The sequence below is a fragment of the Solanum pennellii genome, chromosome 1 (assembly GCF_001406875.1).
Source record: "Solanum pennellii chromosome 1, SPENNV200".
Classification (NCBI taxonomy): domain Eukaryota; kingdom Viridiplantae; phylum Streptophyta; class Magnoliopsida; order Solanales; family Solanaceae; genus Solanum; species Solanum pennellii.
Window position 1 is genome coordinate 60,141,102 of NC_028637.1, and position 10,219 is coordinate 60,151,320.

Here is a 10,219-nt window from a genome sequence, read left to right on the forward strand (position 1 = left end):
TCCACATGTTGGGCATGAACCATGAAACGAGAAATGTTCATATTGTCATATAGCATGGCCGAATGATACTACTCTTGCAAATCATCCGACATCCCAGTCACAAAACAACTCATTTCATCCCTAGGATCAAAAACCAAAGAAGGAGCATATTTTGACAATTTAGTGAATTTCAAGGAGTAATCAAGCACACTCATACATCCTTGATGAATGTTGATAAACTCCACCACTTTAACTTCCCTCTTCTCCCTAGGAAAGAGTCGATCAAGAAAAGCCTTCTTGCACACTTCCCAAGTCACGGGTCCACCTCTTAAAGATCTGTTGTCCCTCTATTGGACGTACCATGCTTGAGCCACATCCTTGAGTTGATAAGTGGCTAAATCGACCTTCTCACTAGTAGTCAACCCCATAGCATAAAGGATCTTGTAGATTTCATCAATGAACTCTTGGGGTCTTCTTCAACTTTGGACCCATAGAAAGTATGAGGATTCATCCTAGTGAAATCCCTTAGACAGGAGGCCATGGTAGCAACTTGTTGGTGTGCTCGGGGTACAACCTCCCGATTAGCTTGGGCCGCTTGGGCTTGAGTAGTGGCGGCTTGTGCTTGGGTAGTAATGTCTTGGGCCATTTGGAAAAGATCAGCCCTTATGGCATCATCCGTCAAAGGAGATGGATTGACCGGGGCTTGGTCATCATTCACATCTTTCTCAAGAGGAGGAACTTGATCACCACAGGGAGGAACTCCCGCATTGGCAATCTCTTCTTCAAGTCTTCATGTTGCATTCCTTCGAGTATTCATTTCCTATAATCACAATAAAAGGATTACATGAAAAAGCACAAAGCGATAACATTCTAAAGGCATGATATTGGACTTCTAAGAAATTGAGAGTTCCCTAAGAATCATTTAGATTCATATCCATAAGTGTGGCACGCTTCCCAATTATGAAGATAAACCTACATAGACATGGTTGAGAGAGACATCGACTCAAAGATATTTAACCTGATGCTCTGATACCAAGTATGTCACATTCGGGAATACCCCCTATACATAACCGGCATCATCGTCCTCATTGAGGACTAAGACTAGCCTCTTAGCTTACATCATTACATTCATAGGTCAAATTTAGCGGAAAATTTAAAACTTTTCATAACTTCTAATTTTAGGTTTACGTAGACCTCTCCATACACATAGTATGTATATATCGAGTATACAATAGACCCTTCATATAGGAAGATTACTTAGTCTTCTACTTTTATTGAACATATATATATAGAATATAACATAGTCTCAAAATAGTCATCGCATCTCATAACCATCTGATAAAAGTAAATCAAATTGGTCCCCAGCCCATACATCAATACAATAAGACCACATATATGTCATACAATTTTTAGTACTCAAATGAAAGGAAAGAAACATAATAATCTTAAAACTAAAGCAACATCATAGGATTGATAGTGGCATTGCCCTCAAAAAGTGAGGACTTACCCAACTTGGATGATCAAGAATTCCAAGTCTTCTTCAAAGTCATCTCCAAATGTCATTCAACGACTGTAACCTACAATGTTGGGGAAAAGGAATAAATGGGGTAAGTACACCACTTATACTAAGTATGAGCCCATATACACACATACTATGAAATCTTGCTAAAGAAAAGGGACATTTCATTAAGTATGCACTTTTCAATTAAACGTTTACGCACATTCAACAAGACCATACCAACCAATATGATATGTTCATTAAGTCACCGGCATGTACACCACAATAACAAAAACATCAAGTCTAGTCAAGTCAACACGCATATCATATAATTAAATACACAGTCAAGTAACTCTATCATCAAGTCATAATAGCAACAAGCATGAACAAGAGTACATTTCAATATAACCAAAGCAAGACACTTACCCATGAACCCCTATCAAGTAAACAAGTTCAATGACCAAGCAAAGCCCCATAACCTTACTCAATCAAGTAACCTAACAAGAATCATGACGAACATCCCACTTCACATAGCATGGCATTTAAGAGTACATATCATCATACTTTAATAATGTAGACCAACACATATTCATAAGTGATACTAATCAACATATAGTATCAACAATGTGCAAGTTCATCAAATACATATCATATACTATTATAAGTATAATCATACATAAGAACATCCTCCTAAGACTTCCATCAAGGCTAACTAGTGCAATGTTTAGGTAGATTCCCATACTCCTACCTAGACTAACCTAAACCCCTTGGTTATCCTAGTTAGAGTTCATTACTTTAATTCATTTTACCTTTTGGGAAGATCTTACCCTCTACGAAATAGACCACATGAGCTAATGTGGAATCCGGTGTCATGGAACCCTACAATGAAAGAAGGTGGACTACTTACCAAGGTAGTATCAAAACATGAACATAGCAACTTCATGGATCCACTAGCTAGTATTTCTGTGGGAGCGACATAGTTCAAGAACTAGGAGATATCTTTGGGAACCTCTTTAGTATACATACATTACAGTCTCCAATCTCAAGAGTACATTAGTGATCCTACCTTCTCTATGTGGGAAGGGACTCTCCTCACTCTAGTTCACTCGGTGCTAAGCTAGAGTCCCTTTACAAATGTCTTTAATGTCTTTATTAATAATCATAACTTATTATAGGTCATAAGGTCTAAACCTAGTATATTCATCATCATCATATCTCAATAAGATTGCATGAGTATAATCCTTTCATGACAATTCATATAAGTGAGGTTAGCACATTTACATATCACTTCATGATAAGCCACATTGGTAAATCATTCACCATCCTTATAGCATTTACATCTCAAGACAACACCTCACAAACTATAGTCAAGACATTTCCATTCAACATCATACCACCCTTTCAATTTTTATACAAGGCATGCTCCAATACAACATTATGACTGAATCACAATTAACCATAATTTGAAGTAAAGGATAGGGATCACAAGACTTATCAAGTCTCTTTCATAATTCATCATCAAGGTCTTACCATCAAACCTTAATTCAATCCAATTATGGTATAACATCATCACGATTTAATGAACAACATGATAACAAGGCTAAAAGAATCACTACATCACAATTCAATACTAGTTCATAGCTTAACAAGATACGTAGGTCAAACTCACAACATACTCCATAACCTAGATCACTTCTTAAGAACTAGCATTAAAGGACTATAAATTCATCCTAATATATTCATGATTGATACAAATAATATCATATAATAGTAATTCAATCAATAACAAAGTCAATTGAACCAACATTACACAATTCATACCAATATCATAACCTAGAATTAAGGGGTGAAGGTCATCTTCTTCAAACTAAACCAAACCATCAAGATATTTCATAATTAAGTTATAATACATGTCAATTTATTTATAATATCCAAGATAAATCATAAACAAATCAATTCTCAACATCAAATTCATAATAGATGAAAACCCACTTGAAAACCCAACTTTTGAAATCAATTTGATAGAACCCTTTGAGGAAAGAGGTCTCAAAGGTGAAAGAGATATCATACATTTATAATTGATGAAGATTGATGGTGAAACTTTATTCTTTCTACCAAATTTTATGAATTTTCGAGTCCTAAAAGTTAATCAAATAGGTTAAGGCACGCTAGTACCTCCTTGAACTAGTTTTTGGATGTCATGGACGTTTGGATTTATAGACTTTATAAATGACTCATATTCATTAAAATAGACCTTAAAACAATGTCTAACCTTATGACACTTATGTTAGGCTCTAGAACACGTCTTAGATTTTCGAAGTATTACAGTCATGAAATCATCTCTAGGAATGTCATTGAAAACTATCCTTATTGACCATTGAGTGGCAGCCCTAGAGGACCCGTCTTTGGTAGGTGCATTATGTGTAAGTAATGACTAAGATATGGTACCGTTTCACATGCCCTTATGTGATTAAACTTACTCTATGAGAACATCGCTAGCACAAGAGAACATGTTTGTGGTAGTAGATCTACTTAGAGAATGAGACTAGAGTGCAAAGAATACCTTGATATTCCTTAACCATGTGCCTACATGGGATGTGTCCTGGTTCTACCCTTGGAAAGTAGAACACGCTCAATCGGAGTAGGGTAGACTATGAATTCCATGCCTAGATAGTATGGTCTATGTTAGTTAATAATTATTCTCATCATGTGGGATACATTTTACTATTGGATATGTTATACAATGTTTAGGTAGTGGAATGAGTCACTATCTAGACATGGCACGAGTAGGCTTTAAATATGCTAGTATGTACGTTATCTCGGTCTTTTCCAAGACTATTATGTGAAGTCCTCTAAATGCTTAATTGAATCTTAGTTGACTTAATGAGTGATTATGACTTAAGTTAATGTTAGTCGAAGAAAAGGATCTCTATCTAGGGTTTCTTTAAGGGTTTCTTAGGTAGGCTTGAAGAGGGTGTATGGGCGGTCACTTAATGTCTTACTTAGGTGGATTTTGAAGTAACCTTAGGTGGTGAGTTAATGTAATAAAAACGGAACAATCTTACTTTAGGTAGGCTTAAGGATTATTTAGGTAGGTTTTAAGAGGGTATAATGGGCGGTCTCTTCTTGTCTTACTTAAGTATGTCTTAGGATAACCATAGGGGGGAGGTTTATATGCTTATATGATTTCTAAGTAATGTTAATGCTATATTGTGGGTCTTACTTGGATATGTCTTATATGATTATGATGTGCTTACAATGGTTCTTATACTTATGTTATGAAGTTTCTTCAAAAGAGCATTTTTAATACAAATGTTTGTTTACCATGGTTTTATTGCATATCACCTACTTAGTACATTCAATGTGCTAATTCCATATGTGTTTTATCTCTAAAGGTGTAGGTTAAAATTGAGAGAGTCATTTGAAGCAAAGCTTGGGTATTAGCATCCTTTCAAGCAAGTTTGGTTTGTCCTTAATTGATTTAAGGGCATAGCTATGTTTTGCTTTTCTATTCAAAGACATTGTAATAAACTTTGATATTTCCTATTTTGTTGATGTATGGGTTGTGACCCAAGATATTCGTGAGTCTAAGATGTCTACAAGAGACTTAGCATTTCCTATGTTTTTCTATAAAAGAGATTGAAGATGATCTTGTCAATAGTTTTAATTTTGCACTTTTTTCATATATATATATATACACAATGAATGATGTCTAAGGGCTTGTGTGAGACCTCCAAGAGGTCGAATATGCCCTGTGGAGACTTGAGGATACAATTTCTTCTAGGGTTTACCCTTGGGTCGTTACATACTTGGTATTAGAGCATAAGGTTATGAAGTAGTCTTTAGGATTTAAAGTCTCGTAAAAATTCGCGTCTTGTAGAGTCTTGTTCATTGGTGTGAGTCGCAACATATCTATGAGTGATAGGCTATAGGATGATAGAGTTTCCCTTCTTCTCTACTCTTGTGTCGTGCCGTAGAGTTAAAAGTTATGAGTTTCATTTTTTGAACCTTTTTTTTATGTTTATAGGAGATGAATACGAGAAGGACACCGGCAAGGAGAGTGGATGAGGAAGTGATTTAGGGAGTTCCTCCCCGAGGTGAAAAAGTTCCCCAAGGTGGAAAAGTCCAAAAGGTTTTCAAGTTCCTCAAGGTGAGCAATTCGTTAATGTGCATCAAGGTAATGAGGTTCTGGTGGTTTCCACGGACATGACTAATGGGGAGATTAGAGAGGCTCTTCTTGCCTTAGCCTGAGCCATGACAACTCATGTGAATAGGGGTGTTGAGCCTAGGGTGAATTCTTTAGAGAGTACCATGACCTCTAGATTAAGGGACTTTGTGAGGATGAGTTCTCCTATCTTCCTTGTCTATAAGGTGGGAGAGGATCCCCAGGCCTTCTTGGATGAAGTCTATAAGATAGTGCATATTATAGTAGTGGCTTCTAGGGAGAAGGTGGAGTTACCTTCATATCAATTGAAGGAGGTTGCTCAAGTATGGTTCACTCAATGGAAAGAAAATAGGTCGGTTGAGTCGGGGACTATAGAATGGGAAGAGTTTAAGGAGGCATTCTTAGGAATGTATTTTCCTTGGTAAAGGAGGGAGGTGAAGCTTGAGGAGTTCATTAACCTTAAGCAAGGTAATATGAGTATGGATGAGTATTATTTGAAGTTTACTCTATTGTCTAAGTATGATTCATCCTTGGTGTCTAACCCAAGGGATGAGATGAGTAGGTTTGTGACCGGTGTTTCCAACCTTGTGAAAGAAGAATGTCATACGGCTATGATCCATGGTGACATGATTCTATCTAGACTTATGGTGTATGCTCAATCTAATGAAGAGTATAAACTTGAGAAGAAAAGTAGAGATGCTGATAGCGGAAGAACCGAGGAGAAATATTAATCCAAGTTTAAGAAGAGGGCTCCAAATAAAGATGGTTCTATTGCTCCTAAGGCCAACTATGAGAGAGGATGTGGTTCCCAAGTGGTTAAGCCTACTTCTGCTACTTGTGGGAAGAAGCACTTTGGGAAATGTCTAGTAGGTAGCGGTGGTTGCTTTGGTTGTGGTAAGGATGATCATAATGTGAGAGATTGTCCTACTATTAAGGCAAGAGGAAGAGAGGACAATCAAGTTCCTCCTAATGCTCCGGATGATGGTACACCAAAGAGGAACCGATTATATGTTCTCCAAGCTAAGACCAAATCGGGTGAAGATGCCGATAAGTTATAGATTTCTCTCTTGATCTTTAATGGGTTCCTTATAAGTGGGGGAGTATGATGATCAGTTGGGTTATGGATTTTTGTCTCTTCTGCTCTATTCAATTCAAACTAAAATGTTATAGTAGTATGTTGCATTTTGTGTAGAAGTCTTAAGTGAAAATGAATTTCATTGGTCTCATTGAATTGTGCATTTCATGAGGTTTTGTGTTGGTTATAAAGAATGAGTTCATATGGTTTTATCTCTCATATTTTCATGCTTCTTAAATAAATTGCTTAAAGTGTTGCATTAGTAATTGAGTAAGCATGCTTCATTGTAAGGAATTTAAAATTTGTGCTAAATTGTGCTTTCATAATAAATGGTTATAATGTTTATAGAAATGATGTATATGAGTATGATAATATGTGGAAAAGGAATTTCCTCTTATATGATTGAAAAGGTCGAATCTTGTTGCATGATGAGTTGTAGATGTTGTGCCTACTTTCTTGTTGTGTTTTGAGTATCTTAGTTATGTGGAGTTGATGTTCCACCTATCTATGTGCATTTCATATGGTGAGGTATGTTTATGACCCTCTAGTCTTGGGTCTTTACTCTTGAAAGTATTTAAGATGTAGCAAGTGTCATTCGAGGACGAATGTTGTCCAAGTGGGGGAGAATGTAATGACCCTAAAAATGAACTAGAGAAAACTAGAGCCTAATATGTGTGTCATGAGCTTTAATGTCTTAAAATGGATAATAATAGTGTTAGAAGTCAGTTTGAGAAGTTTGGAAGAGTTTGGAAGTGGAACGTCCAAGGATGTCAAAGACGTCCAGTAGTTAGCCTTTAGACGTGCTTGTGTGTTCTTGTATGTTGTGCTTGTTTTAAGGTATCGTTTGGTGTCTAAAATAAGCCTAAGGGTCCCCAAGGAGAACATAAACGAGGGCCAAGCGAGCTGCCGAGGCAGCCAGGATTTAGCAGTAGCTGCGCGTCGAGCCTGCCACACTTAAAGGGCATAAAGTTTTCCTTGTGACACAGGGCCATCGTGTCTCCAAATTTTCCAGAACCAAGAATTGGAGGTGACCCCACAACGCGCAGTGACTTCCCTGATTTGGTCGCGTCATTTTTAAGTCAAATTTGAATCGGTTAAATGGTCCAATAAGTGCAGGGGTCTTTTTGATACTTTGGGAATCTTTTATTTGAAGGTTATTGAACCTTTTTAAACCCCAAAATTCACCAATCAAGCATAAACCCTCAACTCAAAATAAAAACTCTCCATTCCTTCTCTCGAGACCCAACATTGTTGAAGCTTTGAAGCTCCAAGGAAGAAGACAGATTTCCATGTTTTTCTCCTCCAATATCGTGGGTTAATCTTATATATTGAGGTATGGTGTTTCATCCTTGAATCCTCTTTCTTTCAAGGAGTCAATTTCAATGGTTTTCAAAGATGATCAAAAACATGAAATCTTCTATTATGAATTCTACACATGGGTTCTTACATAAAATGATTTGAATCAATGATATATGTATGAATCATGTTAGAATTGTATATAGGCTTCCTTAATTTGAGGATATTCATATGGTATCTTGTTGGATCAATTGCATGGTTTGTATTGGTTTGGATTGATGTATATGGCTATTGGTAAGAGCCTTTGTGAATTGGATTGGTTGAGAAGACCAAGGATTTGTGATTATTATGATGGAATGGTGGTAAGTTGACCTAATTCTCTCTATATTGGGTAGTATAGGTATTGAATTGTTTTGATTGGTATGGTTCACTTATGATGGCAGTGCTTATGTGTTATAATAGTGATGAACATGGCCTTGCCGACATTATTAGGTAAATGGTGATGTTATCATATCATAGCTTGTATATGATCAATGTGAAGGATTATGTGTATATGTATATGTGAGGTTGAAGTATTAATTCTCCTAATTGATTATGTGTGATCATGAAGGACTGGGGTGATGTCTCTAGTTGTATTATTAGTGTATCTTGTTAGGTTGACTTGGTTGTTCCTACATGATACTTGACTATTGTTGTAAAGGTGACACGAAGATGATGACAATGTGCGTCTCTTGATTGATAGACTATGTCTCTCTACTTGATACATGTTAATTATGTGAATTTGAACATCTTGAGTTAGTAGGCTTAAGAACCTTTGTCTTGTATGTGTATGGATGAACGTTGAATGAAAGTCTAGGATCGGTAAACCTAAGATGGTGCCCTTCAATATATGACTCGGAAATGACCTTGAATAAATAAAGAAGGTCTAGTATGTGGAACCTTAAATATAGAAAGAAGGTTGTTATATTCTTGAAGTTTCATATGCCGTTATGTGATTGAACTTACTCTATGAGAACATGGCTAGCACCAAGAGAATATGCTTGTGGTAGTAGCTCTACTTGAGAATGAGACTAGAGTGCAAAGCATCCCTTGATATTCCTTAACCATGTGCCTACATGGGATGTGTCCTAGTTCTACCCTTGGCAAGTAAAAAACCTTCCATCGGAGTAGGGTAGATTCCGGATTTCATGCCAAGCTAGTATGGTCTATGTCGGTTAATGTCTATTCTCATCATGTGGGATACATTTTAGTATTGGATAAGTTCTACAACGTTTAGGTAGTGGGATGGGATTTTGTCTAGACATGACACGAGTAGTCTTTGAAGATGTATGTAGGTTCTCAATATTGACCCATTCTAAAACGTTCGATGTATCGAAAAATAAATTTGGAGAATGAAAAGCTTACTTTTAGCTTCAAGAATGGAGAAAAAAATGAGTTGAAATAGCTCAGGGGTCGTCTCTTAACCCAAAAAGTCAAAAATACAAAATAAGGTCGTCTAAGAGTTTTATATACGATTTTAAAACCCGTCATTCCGCTATAGTGACACCCATCATGTTGTAGCGGTGTCGCTGCATGGCACTTTTTGAACCAGTGAGCTCTGTCTTGAAAAATCTCAAAAATCCTATGATTCAATTTCCCGCTTTCATAACATACTCTTAACCCACTACGCCCAGAAAGTACCATTATTACTATGATCGATTCCCGGAGGTCTATTTATTCAAATTCAATTTTGCAAAGTCGTATGGATCCCCTAATGAGTTATCTAACCGATTGTGTAATCACATTCCCATTACTCCACCTGATTGCTACCAGATTTCCCTACACATTCATGACTTCAATTTCCTCCAAATCTGGACAAGGTTGGAAAAATCCTAGTAGTTCGAAAAAGTTTTTCCGGATACAATTTTCCCCATTGGCATTTCTATAATGATGAAACCCGATTGTTACAAATTGTGCATCCAAACAAAAAATGTCTAACTACACTTTGACATCGAAACATGACATGTGTCATTATAGTGTAATTACAATGTAGCAACTAGGAAGCAAACATGTCAGTGTAATTAAAAATTAGTGTAATTACTAGGTTGGTAATTATTATCCTAGTAATTACACCAATTTCACTTACCACGTGACTTCCAAGCAGACTCTTAGAAAAATATGATGATACATTATTATATATGTTAGTAGTTATATATATATATATATA